Source organism: Oncorhynchus gorbuscha, unplaced genomic scaffold, assembly GCF_021184085.1.
Source record: "Oncorhynchus gorbuscha isolate QuinsamMale2020 ecotype Even-year unplaced genomic scaffold, OgorEven_v1.0 Un_scaffold_4:::fragment_6:::debris, whole genome shotgun sequence".
Classification (NCBI taxonomy): domain Eukaryota; kingdom Metazoa; phylum Chordata; class Actinopteri; order Salmoniformes; family Salmonidae; genus Oncorhynchus; species Oncorhynchus gorbuscha.
Genome location: NW_025745249.1, coordinates 136,773 through 158,128, shown reverse-complemented (window position 1 = coordinate 158,128; position 21,356 = coordinate 136,773). Strand labels below are relative to the sequence as shown.

The following is a 21,356-nucleotide window of genomic DNA, read 5'->3' as shown; positions in this document are numbered from 1 at the left end:
AAATTATGAGTGAGGAAACCAAATAGGGAAGGAGGGAAAATACAGAAGGGAGAAAAAAAAGTAAACCAAAGTAAACCAACCACAAGACATGAGTCCCCTGGTCTTTGTAGTCCTCACAAGACTTGGAACCTCCAGGAGGCCTGGTCTTTGTAGTCCAAGCAGTCACTTGCATTAAAGTTGAGTTTCCACGAGTGTCTGCTCTTTATAATCCAAGTAGTCTGAGCCATTCAAGGCCAGGCCGGAGCCTCCATAAGCCTAGTGATGGTGGTGGTGATGGTGTCCTGAAGACTGACTGATGTGGTGGTGCGGGTGACCCAACATAGAAGAGGCCGTCATGTTCAATGTCTGGTATTCAGTATGTACAAAGTCTTCCACTTTCAACCATAGCATAAGCCCACGTATCCATAGCCTTGAAGAATTTTAGCATGTGAGAAGTGGGACAGCCAAATCTATGCAAAATTGATTGAATAACATATAATGGTGTGAAACTGAAAGAGTCCTTTTCAAGCCTACGTAGGAAGGTGTCGCATACCCTATTATGCAAGTAGATATATTTGTTTTGGGCCTCCTTGTGTACTCTGTGTTCCAAATTTGTAGTATTTTTATTTTCTCCCTGTTTTTTTGCTTGAGTATGTCTGTTGGTGTTTAAGATATATTCAAGTAGGTTACAATGTGTTGAAATGTGTTGTGTTTGTGCTCATTAATGAGTGTTTCGCTGTTTTAATTAGGAACAATCACTTGATAAAATGGAGCAACATGGATTGATACTTGAAAATACATTAAGTGTTGCATGTAATGTATTCAGTGCATGCTGTGCCGTGCTGCATCATCACACCTCCTTTGCATTTACATTACATTTACATTTACATTTACATTTAAGTCATTTAGCAGACGCTCTTATCCAGAGCGACTTACAAATTGGTGCATTCACCTTATGACATCCAGTGGAACAGCCACTTTACAATAGTGCATCTACATATTTTAAGGGGGGTGAGAAGGATTACTTTATCCTATCCTAGGTATTCCTTAAAGAGGTGGGGTTTCAGGTGTCTCCGGAAGGTGGTGATTGATTCCGCTGTCCTGGCGTCGTGAGGGAGTTTGTTCCACCATTGGGGAGCCAGAGCAGCGAACAGTTTTGACTGGGCTGAGCGGGAACTGTACTTCCTCAGTGGTAGGGAGGCGAGCAGGCCAGAGGTGGATGAACGCAGTGCCCTTATTTGGGTGTAGGGCCTGATCAGAGCCTGGAGGTACTGAGGTGCCGTTCCCCTCACAGCTCCGTAGGCAAGCACCATGGTCTTGTAGCGGATGCGAGCTTCAACTGGAAGCCAGTGGAGAGAGTGGAGGAGCGGGGTGACGTGAGAGAACTTGGGAAGGTTGAACACCAGACGGGCTGCGGCGTTCTGGATGAGTTGTAGGGGTTTAATGGCACAGGCAGGGAGCCCAGCCAACAGCGAGTTGCAGTAATCCAGACGGGAGATGACAAGTGCCTGGATTAGGACCTGTGCCGCTTCCTGTGTGAGGCAGGGTCGTACTTTGCGGATGTTGTAGAGCATGAACCTACAGGAACGGGCCACCGCCTTGATGTTAGTTGAGAACATTTGCTTACAAACAAATAAATAATCATAGTTTATTGACCAATAGGATTACTTTTTTGATCTTGCCACAATATAGAGAAGTAATGTGCACTTTGACCCATGAACTTCAAAGTCCAAATCAATGTCATTACAGTATGTCTATTTTGAAATGAATTTACATCAGGTTTAGAATGGACAATGATCTACTCAAGGTCCCCGCACCAACACATTGAAACCAGAGGGCTAACTTAGATCCTCATAGAATTTCCAGATAGGCTCATTGCTGTTTTCGTCTCATTGTGCCACTAATCAACCACCAACGTTTTGAACCATTCTTTCACCTGCAGTGTAGCACCCATGACCCCCAGTGGCCTTAACAGTGTAGTCAATATTGTCAAAATGTTGGCATCAGCTTAAAGTTGTTTAAGCTCGTAAACCATTTTATGATAGCACTTATCTAAGAAACCCGGGGAGTGTTCAGTGTTGTGATGGGTTACCAGGTCTGGTCACAGGTTAGCTAAACATTAAGCCCTCGGAGGCCTAGTGTTGTGGTGGAGGAAGAAGGAGTTACCGTCTCAAATGCTGACATACAGAGGAATCTTAACGTCACAATCTGCTGTGTACCTTGCACCTCCACACAACCTCAGGCAGCCAGGAGGACGTCCAGACACAAGGACAGACAGCAGCCACGAGGTGCACCGCAGGTAAGAGTCTGTTTTTCTACATCTACACACAACAAGGACAAGAGGATATAATGTTCAATGTATACGTTTTGGCGCAAGGCCTTCCCCAGAGACCAGTCTCTATTGTTGTCTATGTCAAGACACAGACATGCTTCCACGTTTCACAAGGCACGGTCTTGCTTCAGAACTAGAAAGAGTGCACAATATGAGATTTGTATATTCAAATAGCATTTTGCATTACAATAGCCTTGTGCGTGTGTTTTAAAGTGTGTTTGATCATTGGTGATTAAAGGTAGCCTTCTGTGTTGTGTGACAGTGCTACGAAGTAACTTGTTTGCTTCTAAAAATGAAAATGAAGACTGTACTGTACATTTTTGTGTTTTGTTTTGGGATGAATAATAAATTGTTAACTGCTACCCCCTCAGCATACATGAATATGCTAGCCTACATTGACTGCTGAACCCAAAATAAACATGTCGATAGTCAACATACAACATCGCCAGTCCTTTCTAGGTCAACCTATAACAGAAAAAAGGCAGCCTTCCTTTAATAAAAGCCCTGTGATAAAAGCTGTCCGGTCCCTCCACAGCTAGAATAATGACAGTCAGCAGATAGCTGGGAACATGACACTGCAGATATCACCACTAACAACCTGACAGCCTGCACAGATCTCTCCTTGCCAAGAGGTTGAATGTGTGTGTGTGTGTGTGTGTGTGTGTGTGTGTGTGTGTGTGTGTGTGTGTGTGTGTGTGTGTGTGTGTGTGTGTGTGTGTGTGTGTGTGTGTGTGTGTGTGTGTGTGTGTGTGTGTGTGTGTGTGTGTGTGTGTGTGTGTGTGTGTGTGTGTGTGTGTGTGTGTGTGTGTGTGTGTGTGTAACAGTCGAGCAGGAAGGGAACGGATGACTTCTGTATGCAAATAAGAAATGGAAATGCTTGTATAAGGACTGGCATGCTGGGGCGTGTGAGTGTGAGTATCCTCCTCATCCTAATGTTAGTCATTAGGCCAGGTTACGATATTCATGAGGAAAGACTAAGCCAAACCTTAGAATGACATTACAGTAATAAGTAATGAATGACTTGACTGTGCCCATCAAATGCTATGCTGTTACACGGGTCACAAGTTTTTTTTCTCTCACTACGATTCATTCATCAAAGTAATCCGTAAGGACAGTTACTGTACAGCTCAACATAGACAAATAGAAGGGCTGGATGCTGGAGAGACGTTAAATATTTGAGCTAATGATCACCTTTGATTGTGTCCGGGCAGGGCATGGGGAACACACAGAAAGTATTCATACCCCTTGACTTATTCCACATTTTGTTGAGTTACAGCCTAATTACTTTCTGAAGGCACCGGATTTCATTTGGAGATGAGTAACCTGGATGTTTGGACCAAGGACACACAGCCACAGGGAGAAGGTCATTCCTGGAATCATTACTGCAGAGAAAACAAACTTGAGGGATTTTTCTTTTTTCTGTCATTCTAGGTCTTGAGGATGCAATGGAATTTCCAAGGTAAGTTTTTTTTTTGTCTTTATGGCTACTAATTGGACTAGAGACAATTGTCATAATACAAAATAGGACATTATCGAATATGTCCTTAACACACATCCTTAAAGCCAATTCATGTTTAAACTTTGACTTTTTTATTTTCCTTACTCAAAAGATTCACCTTCAATCCGAAAGAGGGGATCGACAATCCAGCCTTGATCATCTCAGACGACCCGGGTAAGGTTTGAGAACGGACACATCCAAAATCATCCATCATTTCCCAACGCACGGAAGATGGTCTGACGAACACGAGTTCATCAATCATAGTAATCAAGATAAACCTGACTTCTTTAGGTATCCACACACAATGCCCATGCTATGTCAATGGCAGTGTTTTGTCCTTCCCTCCAGAGCCAGATCCCAGTCCGGTACCCCGCCTGTGCCAGATAAAGTGCAAAGAGGGCCAGAGTTTTGGCTTCCATCTGCGAATGGAAAGGAGCTGCCGGGGCTATGTTGTCCGCCAGGTGGATCCGTGGAGTCCTGCAGCGCTCAGTGGGCTCAAGGACGGGGACCGTGTGCTGGAGGTCAACGAGGAATTTGTCGACAACATGGAGTTCCCGAGGGTGAGAACCAGACATACCGTTATGTCAGTGGAATCACTGTGCACACGTTTCTTAAAGCGTTGGCACACAGATGTGAGTTCTGTATGTAATGTGCGTCTGCTTCAGCACATGTGGGTCAGAACCAGACTTTAAGAGATCTGAGAGAACCTCTTCTCTTACAATGTCTCCGACAGTGTCCTCTGCAAATAAAGCTGCCACACGCTACATAAAGCTGCCACACGCTACATAAAGCTGCCACACGCTACATAAAGCTGCCACACGCTACATCCAACAGTGTCCTCTGCACATAAAGCTGCCACACGCTACATAAAGCTGCCACACGCTACATAAAGCTGCCACACGCTACATCCGACAGTGTCCTCTGCACATAAAGCTGCCACACGCTACATAAAGCTGCCACACGCTACATCCGACAGTGTCCTCTGCACATAAAGCTGCCACACGCTACATAAAGCTGCCACACGCCTCATAAAGCTGCCACACGCCTCATAAAGCTGCCACACGCTACATCCGACAGTGTCCTCTGCACATAAAGCTGCCACACGCTACATAAAGCTGCCACATGTTACATCCGACAGTGTCCTCTGCACATAAAGCTGCCACACACTACATAAAGCTGCCACACGCTACATAATGCTGCCACACGTTACATCCGACAGTGTCCTCTGCACATAAAGCTGCCACACGCTACATCCGACAGTGTCCTCTGCACATAAAGCTGCCACACGCTACATCCGACAGTGTCCTCTGCACATAAAGCTGCCACATGCTACATCCGACAGTGTCCTCTGCACATAAAGCTGCCACACGCTACATCCGACAGTGTCCTCTGCACATAAAGCTGCCACACACCATTCTGGCTGGGACAAGGCTTACCTACTTGGTCTAAACAGTCTTTGTTTCGTAGCTGCAGCATGTTCTGCTCTGATTGACAGGTGGTGCAGAGAATCCAGGCATGTGGGCTGCAGCTGTTCCTGCTGGTTCTGAAGGGGAGGAGTATAAGGAGGCGCTGGCCCAGGGACTGGACATCCAGGCTCTGACCAGGGCTTACCGAGGGGAGACATGTTCCCGGCCCAGGCTGTGTCACATCACCAGAGACCCTGTCTTAGGTCTGGGAATCAACATCATCCCCATTGAAGGTAGCTATGAGTTATTCATTCCGTAATATTTTTTGGCAGATGATTTGCTAAACAGTAGGAAGGAGAGCGGGGGGAGACGGAAAGGCAGATAAGGGTCGAGTCAAATTTGAGAAACGGCGGACTGTGGAATTGAACTCAGGTTATCAACCTCTTCGTTGACTATTCCCATAGGAGAACCCTCTGTGTAAAGGGTTATACCTGGAACCAAAAGGGTTCTACCTGGAACCAAAAAGTGTTCTCCTATTCTACAACTAGATTGGAGTCCACCTGTGGTAACTTCTATTGACTGGACATCATTTGGAAAGGCACACACCTGTCTATATAAGGTCCCACAGCAAAAACAAAACCATGAGGTCGGAATTGTCCGTAGAGGTATGAGGTACGTGTAGGTATGTACGGCAGGACCAAATCAGAAAGATAGGTAGGAGCAAGCCCATGTAATGCTTTGTAGGTTAGCAGTAAAACCTTGAAACCAGCCCGAGCCTTAACAGGAAGCCAGTGTAGAGAGGCTAGCACTGGAGTAACATGATCATATTTTTTTGTTCTAGTCAAGATTCTAGCAGCTGTGTTTAGCACTAACTGAAGTTTATTTAGTGCTTTATCCGGGTAGCCGGAAAGTAGAGCATTGCAGTAGTCTAATATAGAAGTGACAAAAGCATGGATGAACATTTCTGCATCATTTTTGTACAAAATGTTTCAGATTTTTTGCAATGTTACATAGATGGAAAAAGCTGTCCTTGAAGTAGTCTTGATATGTTCATCAAAAGAGAGATCAGGGTCCAGAGTAATGCTAAGGTTCTACACAGTTTTATTTGAGAGGACTGTACAACCATCATATTAATTGTCAGATCAAACAGAAGATCTCTTTGCTTCTTGGGACCTAGAACTAGCATCTCTGTTTTGTCAGAGTTTAAAAGGAGAACATTTGCCGCCATCCACTTCCTTATGTCTGAAACACAGGCTTCCAGGGAGGGCAATTTTGGGGCTTCACCATGTTTCATTGAAATATAAAGCTGTGTATCATCCGTATAGCAGTGAAAGTTAACATTATGTTTCCGAATGACATCATCAAGAGGTAAAATATATAGTGAAAACAATAGTGGTCCTAAAACGGAACCTTGAGGAACACCGAAACTTACAGTTAATTTGTTAGAGGAAAAACCATCCACAGACACAAACAAATATCTTCCCGACAGATAAGATCTAAACCAGGCCTGAACTTGTCCATGTAGACCAATTTTGGGTTTCCAATCTCTCCAAGAGAATGTGGTGATCGATGGTGTCAAAAGCAAATCAAATCTAATTTTATTTGTCACATACACATGGTTAGCAGATGTTAATGCGAGTGTAGCGAAATGCTTGTGCTTCTAGTTCCGACAATGCAGTGATAACCAACAAGTAATCTAACTAACAATTCCAAAACTACTGTCTTATGCACAGTGTAAGGGGATAAAGAATATGTACATAAGGATATATGAATGAGTGATGGTACAGGGCAGCATACAGTAGATGGTATCGAGTACAGTATATACATATGAGGTGAGTATGTAGACAAAGTAAACAAAGTGGCATAGTTAAAGTGGCTAGTGATACATGTATTACATAAGGATGCAGTCGATGATATAGAGTACAGTATATACGTATGCATATGAGATGAATAATGTAGGGTAAGTAACATTATATAAGGTAGCATTGTTTAAAGTGGCTAGTGATATATTTACATCATTTCCCATCAATTCCCATTATTAAAGTGGCTGGAGTTGGGTCAGTGTCAATGACAGTGTGTTGGCAGCAGCCACTCAATGTTAGTGGTGGCTGTTTAACAATCTTATGGCCTTGAGATAGAAGCTGTTTTTCAGTCTCTCGGTCCCAGCTTTGATGCACCTGTACTGACCTCGCCTTCTGGATGATAGCGGGGTGAACAGGCAATGGCTCGGGTGGTTGATGTCCTTGATGATCTTTATGGCCTTCCTGTAATATCGGGTGGTGTAGGTGTCCTGGAGGTAGTTTGCCCCCGGTGATGCGTTGTGCAGACCTCACTACCCTCTGGAGAGCCTTACGGTTGAGGGCAGAGCAGTTGCCGTACCAGGCGGTGATACAGCCCGCCAGGATGCTCTCGATTGTGCATCTGTAGAAGTTTGTGAGTGCTTTTGGTGACAAACCGAATTTCTTCAGCCTCCTGAGGTTGAAGAGGCGCTGCTGCGCCTTCTTCATGACGCTGTCAGTGTGAGTGGACCAATTCAGTTTGTCTGTGATGTGTATGCCGAGGAACTTAAAACTTGCTACCCTCTCCACTACTGTTCCATCGATGTGGATAGGGGGTTGTTCCCTCTGCTGTTTCCTGATTGAGTTGGATTGAGTTGGAGGCGTGCGTGGCCACGCAGTCGTGGGTGAACAGGGAGTACAGGAGAGGGCTCAGAACACACCCTTGTGGGGCCCCCGTGTTGAGGATCAGCGGGGAGGAGATGTTGTTGCCTACCCTCACCACCTGGGGGCGGCCCGTCAGGAAGTCCAGTACCCAGTTGCACAGGGCGGGGTCGAGACCCAGGGTGATGACGAGCTTGGAGGGTACTATGGTGTTGAATGCCGAGCTGTAGTCGATGAACAGCATTCTCACATTTATAATTTTTTTTTCACCTTTATTTAACCAGGTAGGCTAGTTGAGAACAGGTTCTCATTTGCAACTGCGACCTGGCCAAGATAAAGCATAGCAGTGTGAACAGACAACACAGAGTTACACATAGGTATTCCTCTTGTCCAGGTGGGTTAGGGCAGTGTGCAGTGTGGTTGAGATTGCGTCGTCTGTGGACCTATTTGGGCGGTAAGCAAATTGGAGTGGGTCTAGGGTGTCAGGTAGGGTGGAGGTGATATGGTCCTTGACTAGTCTCTCAAAGCACTTCATGATGACGGAAGTGAGTGCTACGGGGCGGTAGTCGTTTAGCTCAGTTACCTTAGCTTTCTTGGGAACAGGAACAATGGTGGCCCTCTTGAAGCATGTGGGAACAGCAGACTGGTATAGGGATTGATTGAATATGTCCGTAAACACACCGGCCAGCTGGTCTGCGCATGCTCTGAGGGCGCGGCTGGGGATGCCGTCTGGGCCTGCAGCCTTGCTAGGGTTAACACGTTTAAATGTCTTACTCACCTCGGCTGCAGTCAAGGAGAGACCGCATGTTTTCGTTGCAGGCCGTGTCAGTGGCACTGCATTGTCCTCAAAGCGGGCAAAAAAGTTATTTAGTCTGCCTGGGAGCAAGACATCCTGGTCCGTGACTGGGCTGGGTTTCTTCTTGTAGTCCGTGATTGACTGTGGACCCTGCCACATGCCTCTTGTGTCTGAGCCGTTGAATTGAGATTCTACTTTGTCTCTGTACTGACGCTTAGCTTGTTTAATAGCCTTGCGGAGGGAATAGCTGCATTGTTTATATTCGGTCATGTTACCAGACACTTTGCCCTGATTAAAAGCAGTGGTTCGCGCTTTCAGTTTCACGCGAATGCTTAAGTTAAATAAAGTTCGTTCAGAGCCATCGATGTGTCTGCTTGGGGGGGGGGGGGGGGGGTGTATACGGCTGTGATTATAATTGAAGAGAATTCTCTTGGTAGATAATGCGGTCTACATTTGATTGTGAGGAATTCTAAATCAGGTGAACAGAAGGATTTGAGTTCCTGTATGTTTCTTTCATCACACCATGTCTCGTTAGTCATGAGGCATACGCCCCCCGCCACTCTTCTTACCAGAAAGATGTTTGTTTCTGTCGGCGCGATGCGTGGAGAAACCCGTTGGCTGCACCGCCCCGGATAGCGTCTTCCCAGTGAGCCATGTTTCCGTGAAGCAGAGGACGTTACAGACTCTGATGTCCCTCTGGAATGCTACCCTTGCTCGGATTTCATCAACCTTGTTGTCAAGAGACTGGACATTGGCAAGAAGAATGCTAGGGAGTGGTGCGCGATGTGCCCGTGTCCTGAGTCTGACCAGAAGACCGCTACGTTTCCCTCTTTTTCAGAGTCGTTTTTTTGGGTCGCTGCATGCGATCCATCCCGTTGTCCTGTTTGTAAGGCAGAACACAGGATCCGCGTCGCGGAAAACATATTCTTGGTCGTACTGATGGTGAGTTGACACTGATCTTATATTCAGTAGTTCTTCTCGACTGTATGTAATGAAACCTAAGTTGACCTGGGGTACTAATGTAAGAAATAACACGTAAAAAAAACAAAAAACTGCATAGTTTCCTAGGAACGCGAAGCGAGGCAGCCATCTCTGTCGGCGCCGGAAGCAGCACTTAGGTCTAGGAGCACGAGGACAGATGCAGAGCCTTGGTCTGACGCCATTAAAAGGTAATTTACCACCTTCGAGTGCAGTCTCAGTGCTATGATGGGGTCTAAAACCAGACTGAAGCGTTTCGTATACATTGTTTGTATTCAGGAAGGCAGTGAGTTGCTACGCAACAGCTTGAAGGTTTAGAAACCATTACTATTTTCATGAATGTCTCAAGAGATATAGGATTAAAAAACTTGAGTGCCTCCCTTGATCCTAGGTCTTGGCAGTGTTGAGGAGACTCAGGACAACTGAGCTTTGGAGAAATATGCAGATTTAAAGAGGAGTCCGTAATTTGCTTTCTAATGATCATGATCTTTTCATGGAAGAAGTTCATGAATTTATCACTGCTGAAGTGAAAGCCATCCTCTCTTGGGGAATGCTGCTTTTTAGTTCGCTTTGCGACAGTATCAAAAATAAATGTTGGATTGTTCTTATTCTCCTCAATTAAGTTGGAAAAATAGGATGATCGAGCAGCAGTGAGGGCTCTTTGATATCGCACAGCACTGTCTTTCCAAGCTAGTCGGAAGACTTCAGGTTCGGTGGAGCACCATTTCCATTCCAGTTTTCTGGAAGCTTGTTTCAGGGCTCGGAGCTAGTTTCTTAGGGCAATTCTTTTTTAGGGGTGCGACTGTATCTAGGATATTAAGCAAGGTTAAATTTAGTTCCTCAGTTAGGTGGTTAACCAATTTTTGTACTCTGACATCCTTGGGTAGTTGGAGAGAGTCTGGAAGGGCTTCTATGAATCTTTGGATTGTAGCACGGCTTTTCCTCTGTGGAGATGCAGAATCTTCCAGAAGGACAACCATCTCTGCAGCACTCCACCAATCAGGCCTTTATGGTAGAGGGGCCAGACGGAAGCCACTCCTCAGACAGCCCGCGTAGAATTTGCTAAAAGGCACCTACAGACTCTCAGACCATGAGAAACAAGATTCTCTGGTCTGATGAACCCAGATTAAACTCTTTGGCCTGAATGCCTAGCGTCATGTCTAGAGGAAACCTTGGACCATTCCTACAGTGAAGCATGGTGGTGGCAGAACATCCTGTGGGGACTGAGAAACTAGTCAGGATCGAGGCATAGATGAACGGAGCAAAGTACAGAGAGATCCTTGATGAAAACCTGCTCCAGAGCACTCAGGATCTCAGACTGTGCGAAGGTTCACCTTCCAACAATTCAATGACCCTAAGCACACAGCCAAGACAACGCAGGAGTGGCTTCGGGTCAAGTCTCTGAATGTCCTTGAGTGGCCCAGCAAGAGCCCGGATTTGAACCCTATCGAACATCTCTGGAGAGAACTGAAAATAGCTGTGCAGCAACACTCCCCATCCAACTTGACAGAGTTTGAGATGATCTGCAGAGAAGAATGGGAGAAACTTTCCAAATACAGGTGTGCCAAGCTTGTAGCGTTATACCAAGAAGACTTGAGGCTGTAATAGCTGCCAAAGGTACTTCAACAAAATACTGAGTAAAGTGTTTGTAATATTTCTGTTTTTTATTTGTATTTTGTATTAAATTGGCAAAAATGTCTAAACCTGTTTTTGCTCTGTCATTATAGGGTATTGTGTGTAGATTGATGAGGGAAGAAAAAAATATTTAATCCATTTTAGAATAGGGCTGGAACCTAACAAAATGTGGAAAAAGTCAAGGGGCCTGAATACTTTCCGAAGGCACCGTACATACGCTGCTTCTACTTTATTTATTATCTATCCTGATTGCCCAGTCACTTTTACCCCTACCTACACGGACATAATTAACTCAACTACCTCGTACCCCTGCACATTGACTTGGTACCTTGTACATAGCCTCTTTATAATTATTTTACTGTTATTTTACATACTTTTTAACTCTGCTTTGTTGGTAAAGAGCTCATAAGTAAGCATTTCACGGTTGAGTCTACACCTATTGTTTTGGGCGTATGTGACAAATAAGATTTGATTACCGAAGAGAGGATCTCTGTGGACATGTTTGTTTGTGTCTGTTTTTTTTATCTCTCCAGGTCAGAAGGGTCAATACGTGTTGAGCACAGTAAGTGAGGGTCCAGCAAAGAAGGCAGGGGTGCGTAGCGGAGATAGACTGGTGTGGATCAACGGTGCCATGGTATCAACGCTCACCCATTCAGCTATCAGTAAAATGGTAAGCATACAGACCCTCCTTCTCGGAACTGCACTTGGTAAACAAACCCACATGGCAGATGTGTGTGTGTGTGTCTTAGTATGTCTGTGAGTGTGTGTGTGCACGTGCTAGCGTGCTCCTCACTTCTCCCTCAAGTTTATCTCTGTGTACTGCTCAGGTGAAGAAATGTAGCGTCCATGTGACCGTCCTCGTCATTGACAGAGAAAGTGAAGCGAGCTACGTCCGACGGAAACTGCCCATCTTGCCGATCATGGCCGGCTCTCACAACCTGCCACACAGACCCACAACGATGCATCTGGTCCAGGGGTCAGATGGATACGGCTTCTTATTACGACAAGAGAGGTTGACATCAGGGGGGCCTATTGGTGAGAATGATGCACACATACAGCACACACACACACACATCATCTAACAATACACTTTTTCTTGCTAGAAACTTCCATTTGTTGTAAGTATGCACGACCATGTTACAAGCACCTACTATGACCACCTTATGATATCCTATTGCCATCTCTTAATGATCCTAACTAAATGACAGTCATTTTAAGTCCGTAGAAAACGTGCTGCATAGAATACATTCTGTGGACATTACAAACCTTGTAATAGGACATTAGAAAGACTCATACATGCTTATAACAAGTCATGAACATTATACCTGCTGGCTGAGCTGAATTGTTTGTTGTCGATTCCAGCTCACCTACTCCGTGAGGTGGATGTGGGGAGTCCGGCAGAAGAGGCTGGCATGCAGGATGGAGACTTGCTGCTGGCGGTCAATGGGCAGCCTTCGGAGTCCATGGAGCATGAGGATATTGTCAGGACAGTGAGGAAGAGTGGCAACCGGGTTAGCCTCACCACCATGCCCATACACGGAAGAGACTTCTACACGCAGGTGTGTAAGTGGACGGAGGTCATGTGCAGTTTGGAAATTAGGAGTCATGCGAGTTCTGGTGTTAAAATATTGATACTGTAGTCAGTAGGATCCTCTGAGTTTTCCTGAATTGTATTTTTATTGAACCTCACGAGGAAATTACAGTAAGATGATGACCATGTTAAGATGTTGCTTAGATCAATGCTGACACCAAATACAAGATTGTCTAAGAATAATGTCAACTAAAAATACCTTCCCAGTCAAAAACAGTCTATTCTGTTCCCTACCGCAGTTGGGTCTATCTCCCCTGCTATTCCATGAGGACAGTCTGCCAGAAGGGGAGGGGATGAGGAAGACACAGTCCCCTTGCACTGAGATTCAGGATGGGCTGAGTAAAAACGAGCATGGCTCACTTCCTTGTCCAAGACTCTGTGTCCTCGAGAGAGAAGAATCAGGCTTTGGGTTTAATCTGGGCTGTGTTCAACATGAGCCAGGAACTTTCATAGGCCAGGTATTCCTTTGAACATCAACAACATAACACCCTTATCATCCATCTCTCGCTCATTTATTTGTTGTCATCTCTATTATCGTTTCCTGACATAAATAGTCCATTTGAAACATCCCCAATCAAAGTTGTGCTAACGAGTAACAGCTATCATCAATCAAAAGTTCCCAAATGTTGATCTGCTGTGTTTTCCACATGCATTGCTATAATGAGGAATGGTTTGTGTGAGAAATGAGTGGCACGGTTATGGCTACAGTTTTCTTTTGTCCTGCAGGTGGTGGTAAAGGGCTCAGGACATAGGGCTGGGCTGTGGGAAGGGGATGTCGTTGTGGAGGTAAATGGCCAGAATGTAGAGAATGAGTACTTTGAGGACGTCGTGATGCTGATAAAGAAGAGCGAGTCGTCTTTGACATTACTGGTTGTGGAGAGGTCAGGGTATGAGAGACTCAAACATAATGGGCTTCCAATCACTCCTGGGGTCATACTCCACAGCACTCAGGTGAGGAACACTCACATGCATGCACTCACACACACACACAGATACAAATATTAATACTACAGATTGATATAAATAATACTTATTAATCTAATACGTTGCAGGTTTTAGAGAAAACGAATGATGCTTTCTTGTGATGGAATGCTGAGAAGTGACCCAAGTCGTTATGAAGACAACATTAGGCATCTCACCTAACAGAGGATCTGGCACTGGCACAGCATCAACAACAAACAGCTGCAGTCACTCAGTCATGTCCCAATGATAACACAGTGCAGGACGAAATCAGGGAAGCTATTCCCTCTACTTCTAAATGCAACCTGAAAGAGAAGGACTGAAATAGATGCTTGGCCTGCGCTGTGTCCTAAATGCCATCCTATTCCCTATATAGTGCACTACTTTTGACCAGGGCCCTATGGGGGGGGGTGCCATTGGGGGCACCCTTCGCTCCACATCTCCCAATCTCACATGTCCTCTTTGTCAGGACTAGAGATATGCTATGACCTGCTTCTTGCAATGGAGGATTTGCAGAGTAGATTGCACACTGTTTCAATTATTAATATCTCATGTGTATATGATGGGATAATGAAGTTCAGGTTTATTCTAAGGTGAAATCAGGATAAACAAAATAAAATGGGAAAAACATCAGTCAGGCTCAGTTGAGAATCTATGACCGTTATTGTATGTGATGATTCAAGGAGGTGCACAAAGTTTAAAGATCTATCACTAAGCACTTGACGAGCCATACAATTGCATAAAGCTAGTTCAATCTACAGTATATAGCTATGCAAGTATAGACAAAACGATGTCTTGTTGATTTTGAGTATTTACATTTTTTCTGCATGTACTGTGTTGATCCTTGTTTGTGTCATCAAACAACACAATATTATAAAACATTCCATTACAAGCTGAATTCTGATAGGTAAAGGTGGAGGGCGATTCAGTGAGTATCTACAGTGCACACACAATACCTACTTCAGCCTTTGCAGAATTTCATATTAAAGCAAATACCTAACATGGATTCTTTCGACATCTTTACCATTACACCAAGGGAGGTCTTAACCTCTTGACGAGGTCATGCAATCGCTACGGTCGCACTCATGCATTGAGCGCTATTCAAGCTCACCAGCCTGCCATTTCCTCATCGTCACTATTTCTGCTGCAATGATCTGATGTTTAGTATAGGTTTAGTTCACCCTAGATTTAGTTGAGGCCTACTTTATCAGTCCAGACAAGGATATGCGGAGAGGAAACCTCTTTAGACTGTTGAAATAACCCCCTGGATAGTGCAATAGCTCAGCGTATGCGAACGTGGGCGGGTTTCTTAAGGGAGCATGACAGCAGCAGGAAGCTTGATAGTGAGTTTCCTGAAGTCTCACATGGAGATGGACGACATGTCGGAGGACCGGGCGAGGAAGAGGGTGGATGGCGGAGATGAATCGAGACAGAAAGAAGTCCGCAAGGTACAAACCAGAAACCGACTGAAAAATACAGAGTACTCTCTCCTTTGGGTCAAGAACAGGTCATCAGGTGAGGTGAAGGCTTCCGAGAAAATTACCAAGTTGACTCTAGCACAGGTGGGAGTACGATTAGTGGAGAATGTGGGTCCATGCCTTAAAAGGTCATGAAGAAGAAGTTGGCTTTTGTCAATTAGGTCAAAGTATCCAGAGGTGGACATGTGTTGATTTTTTTGTGTGTCTGCTGCTCAGAGGGACAAAAGTGGTGTCCTGCTTTGCTCTCCAGCGCCATTGAAAGGAGTGATGACTGGGGTGGGGTTTGAGTGTTAAGGTGGATCAATTGAAGTTGGGGATCCCTGGTGTCTGTGATGCACGCCGTTTGGTGCGACTGAGGAAACCCTGTCAGTCCTGACTTCTGATGCCGAGTGTTTGCCGGATAAAGTCATGCTGCGCTATATAAGTTATCCCCGAGAGCTTTTGTTCCAAATCCACTATGTTGTTTCAGGTGCCAGGTTTATGGTAATGTTGTAGCAGTATGTAGGAGGAGATTCCAAGGTGTGAGATATGTGCCGGGGGCCATAGGACAAAAGACTGTGTAGTTTCAGTGTAAAAAGTCGGGTGTTTCAATTGTGGGGATGGCCATGTTGCTAGGGATCAGAAATGTCCTGTGCGAGTGAGACATATTTAAGTTTCAAGGGTGAGAGCAGTGCAGAATGTGTCATATGCTGAGGCAGTGAGGAAAGTAGAGGATGGTGGGCAAAGGGTGAGGGAGCCTGAGAGGATCCCTGTGAGTAGTAGGCCAATACAGAGTGACCCAAACAGTTTGTGCTTTAGTAAGGTTGGCTGCTTGGCATTTATTGCTATGGTCATTAATTGTACTGCACAGATGGAAAGAAGATCCCAGAAGATTGAATTGGTAGTACATTTTGGGAGAAAGTGGATCATTGCCTTTTTGCAGATTCATTTGTGGTTTTAGGGTGGGGTGGGAAAGGAGTTGGGTGCAGTTGAGTCAGTGAGTTTTGAATTAGAGTCTTTACCCAACAAAGTCATGTTAGGAAATATCAGTTAACCTGTTAGAGCTTTCGTGCCGAACCCACTTTACACCCAGAGAAGTGTTGCTGCTCATTTTGCAGCACTTATGGTGGCCCATCAATTGATTTTTCCATATTGGACATACACCGCCTTCAGAAAGTATTCATACCCCTTGACTTATTCCACATTTTGATGTGTTACAGGCTGACTTCAAAATGGATTCCATAGATTTTTTTCTCAACCATTTACACACAATACCCCATAATGACCCAGTTTTCACACCCCTTAGTCAATGTTTAGTGGATGCATCTTTGGCAACGATTACAGCTGTGAGTCTTTGCAGTTAAGTCTCTTAAGAGCTTTCCACACCTTTATTGTGCAACATTTGCCCATTATTCTTTTCAAAATTCTTCAAGCTCTGTCAAAGAGGCTTTTTGATCATTGCTAGACAACCATTTCCAGGTCTTGCCATAAGTAGATTTAAGTCAAAATTGTAACTCTGCTACTCAGGATCATTCAATGTCTTCTGGGTAAGCAACTCCCATGTATATTTGGCCTTGTGTTTTAGGTTATTGTCCTGCTGAAGGGTGAATTCATCTCCTGGTGTCTAGTGGAAATGTCACGACTTCCGCCAAAGTTGGTCCCTCTCCTTGTTCGGGCGGCGTTCGGCGGTCGACATCACCAGTTTTCTAGCCGCCACCGATCCACTTTTCATTTCCCATTTGTTTTGTCTTCATTGTACATACCTGGTTTCCATTCCCATAATTATATGTTCCTTATTTAACCCTCTGGTTCCCCCATGGTTTTGTGTGTGTTTGTTCGTTGTAAGTTGGTCTGTATTTGTGAGCTTGATTATTTTCCTTCTTGGAACATTTGTTGTTTTGAGTCAAGTTACGTGAATTACTCATCTCTGTGTCCTGCGCCTGACTCCTCCTTTCCTGGTACACCTAGATGCCTTACAGGAAAGTGGATTGAACCAGGTTTTCCTCTAGGTTTATTCCTGTGCTTAGCTCCATTCCATTAATTTTTTTATCCTGAAAAACTCCCCAGTTCTTAATGATTACAAGGATACCCATAACATGATGCAGCCACCACTATACTTGAAAATATGGAGACTGGTACTCAGTAATATGTTTAGGGCAAATACAATACAACACATCATATTCAGGACAAGAAGTGAATTGCTTTGCCAATTTTTTTGTCAGTATTAATTTAGTATCTTGTTGCAAACCAGATGCATATTTTGGAATATATCTGTTTTGTATAGGCTTCCTTCTTTTGACTCTGTCGATTAGTTTAGTATTGTGGAGTAACTACAATGTTGTTGATCCATCTTCAGATTTCTCCTATCACAGCCATTCAACTCTGTAACTGTTTTAAAGTCACCATTGGCCTCTTGGTGAAATCCCTGAGTGGTTTCTTTCCTCTCCGGCAACTGTGTTAGGTAGAACGGTATTGGTATTTTATTAGGATCTCCATTAGCTGTTGTGAAGCAGCAGCAACTCTTCCTGAGATCCACACAAAACATGAAACATGATATAATCTAGAACATTAATAGACAACAGATCAAGGACAGAACTACATAAATGATCTTTTTAGTGACTTGGTGTATTGAAACACTGTCCAAAGTGTAATTAATAACCTCACCATGCTCAAAGGGATATTCAATGTCTGCTTTATTTTTTACCATTCTACCAATAGGTGCCCTTCTGTTCGAGGCATTGGAAAACCTCCCTTGTTGAATCTGTGTTGGAAATTCACTGCTCGACTGAGGGAACTTACAGAAAATTGTATGTGTGGGGTGGTCATTCAAAAATAATGTTAAACAATATTATTGCACAGTGTGCCCCTACAAATTAATATGTGACTTATTAAGCATTACATTTTACATTTACATTTAAGTCATTTAGCAGACGCTCTTATCCAGAGCGACTTACAAATTGGTGCATTCACCTTATGACATCCAGTGGAACAACCACTTTACAATAGTGCATCTAAATATTTTAAGGGGGGGGGGTGAGAAGGATTACTTTATCCTATCCTAGGTATTCCTTAAAGAGGTGGGGTTTCAGGTGTCTCCGGAAGGTGGTGATTGACTCCGCTGTCCTGGCGTCGTGAGGGAGTTTGTTCCACCATTGGGGAGCCAGAGCAGCGAACAGTTTTGACTGAGCTGAGCGGGAACTGTACTTCCTCAGTGGTAGGGAGGCGAGCAGGCCAGAGGTGGATGAACGCAGTGCCCTTATTTGGGTGTAGGGCCTGATCAGAGCCTGGAGGTACTGAGGTGCCGTTCCCCTCACAGCTCCGTAGGCAAGCACCATGGTCTTGTAGCGGATGCGAGCTTCAACTGGAAGCCAGTGGAGAGAGCGGAGGAGCGGGGTGACGTGAGAGAACTTGGGAAGGTTGAACACTAGACGGGCTGCGGCGTTCTGGATGAGTTGTAGGGGTTTAATGGCACAGGCAGGGAGCCCAGCCAACAGCGAGTTGCAGTAATCCAGACGGGAGATGACAAGTGCCTGGATTAGGACCTGCGCCGCTTCCTGTGTGAGGCAGGGTCGTACTCTGCGGATGTTGTAGAGCATGAACCTACAGGAACGGGCCACCGCCTTGATGTTAGTTGAGAACGACAGTTTGTTGTCCAGGATCACGCCAAGGTTCTTAGCGCTCTGGGAGGAGGACACAATGGAGTTGTCAACCGTGATGGCGAGATCATGGAACGGGCAGTCCTTCCCCGGGAGGAAGAGCAGCTCCCTCTTGCCGAAGTTCAGCTTGAGGTGGTGATCCGTCATCCACACTGATATGTCTGCCAGACATGCAGAGATGCGATTCGCCACCTGGTCATCAGAAGGGGGAAAGGAGAAGATTAATTGTGTGTCGTCTGCATAGCGATGATAGGAGAGACCATGTGAGGTTATGACAGAGCCAAGTGACTTGGTGTATAGCGAGAATAGGAGAGGGCCTAGAACAGAGCCCTGGGGGACACCAGTGGTGAGAGCGCGTGGTGAGGAGACAGATTCTCGCCACGCCACCTGGTAGGAGCGACCTGTCAGGTAGGACGCAATCCAAGCGTGGGCCGCGCCGGAGATGCCCAACTCGGAGAGGGTGGAGAGGAGGATCTGATGGTTCACAGTATCGAAGGCAGCCGATAGGTCTAGAAGGATGAGAGCAGAGGAGAGAGAGTTAGCTTTAGCGGTGCGGAGCGCCTCCGTGATACAGAGAAGAGCAGTCTCAGTTGAATGACTAGTCTTGAAACCTGACTGATTTGGATCAAGAAGGTCATTCTGAGAGAGATAGCGGGAGAGCTGACCAAGGACGGCACGTTCAAGAGTTTTGGAGAGAAAAGAAAGAAGGGATACTGGTCTGTAGTTGTTGACATCGGAGGGATCGAGTGTAGGTTTTTTCAGAAGGGGTGCAACTCTCGCTCTCTTGAAGACGGAAGGGACGTAGCCAGCGGTCAGGGATAAGTTGATGAGCGAGGTGAGGTAAGGGAGAAGGTCTCCGGAAATGGTCTGGAGAAGAGAGGAGGGGATAGGGTCGAGCGGGCAGGTTGTTGGGCGGCCGGCCGTCACAAGACGCGAGATTTCATCTGGAGAGAGGGGAGAAAGAGGTCAGAGCACAGGGTAGGGCAGTGTGAGCAGAACCAGCGGTGTTGTTTGACTTAGCAAACGAGGATCGGATGTCGTCGATCTTCTTTTCAAAATGGTTGACGAAGTCATCTGCAGAGAGGGAGGAGGGGGGGGGGGAGGATTCAGGAGGGAGGAGAATGTGGCAAAGAGCTTCCTAGGGTTAGAGGCAGATGCTTGGAATTTAGAGTGGTAGAAAGTGGCTTTAGCAGCAGAGACAGAGGAGGAAAATGTAGAGAGGAGGGAGTGAAAGGATGCCAGGTCCGTAGGGAGGCGAGTTTTCCTCCATTTCCGCTCGGCCTTCCGGAGCCCTGTTCTGTGAGCTCGCATTGAGTCGTCAAGCCACGGAGCGGGAGGGAGGACCGAGCCGGCCTGGAAGATAGGGGACATAGAGAGTCAAAGGATGCAGAAAGGGAGGAGAGGAGGGTTGAGGAGGCAGAATCAGGAGATAGGTTGGAGAAGGTTTGAGCAGAGGGAAGAGATGATAGGATGGAAGAGGAGAGAGTAGCGGGGGGGAGAGAGAGCGAAGGTTGGGACGGCGCGATACCATCCGAGTAGGGGCAGTGTGGGAAGTGTTGGATGAGAGCGAGAGGGAAAAGGATACAAGGTAGTGGTCGGAGACTTGGAGGGGAGTTGCAATGAGGTTAGTGGAAGAACAGCATCTAGTAAAGATGAGGTCGAGCGTATTGCCTGCCTTGTGAGTAGGGGGGAAGGTGAGAGGGTGAGGTCAAAAGAGGAGAGGAGTGGAAAGAAGGAGGCAGAGAGGAATGAGTCAAAGGTAGACGTGGGGAGGTTAAAGTCGCCCAGAACTGTGAGAGGTGAGCCGTCCTCAGGAAAGTAGCTTATCAAGGCATCAAGCTCATTGATGAACTCTCCGAGGGGACCTGGAGGGCGATAAATGATAAGGATGTTAAGCTTGAAAGGGCTGGTAACTGTGACAGCATGAAATTCAAAGGAGGCGATAGACAGATGGGTAAGGGGAGAAAGAGAGAATGACCACATGGGAGAGATAAGGATCCCTATGCCACCACCCCGCTGACCAGAAGCTCTCGGGTTGTGCGAGAACACGTGGGCGGACGAAGAGAGAGCAGTAGGAGTAGCAGTGTTATCTGTGGTGATCCATGTTTCTGTCAGTGCCAAGAAGTCGAGGGACTGAAGGGAGGCATAGGCTGAGATGAACTCTGCCTTGTTGGCTGCAGATCGGCAGTTCCAGAGGCTACCGGAGACCTGGAACTCCACGTGGGTTGTGCGCGCTGGGACCACCAGATTAGGGTGGCAGCGGCCAAGCAAACTTTTACTCCTGAACTTATTTAGGCTTGTTATAACAAAGGGACTGCATACTTATTGACTCAAGACATTTCAGCTCTTCATTTTTTATTCATTTGTAAAAATCTATAATGATTATAATAATAATAATTCCACTTTGA

General features: G+C 45.7%; 1 pseudogene; it reads left to right on the top strand.

Moving 5' to 3' along the window:
- Window positions 1-2,262: 2,262 nt before the first annotated feature.
- On the top strand, window positions 2,263-14,724 carry LOC124018148 (annotated as a pseudogene).
- Window positions 14,725-21,356: the final 6,632 nt, after the last annotated feature.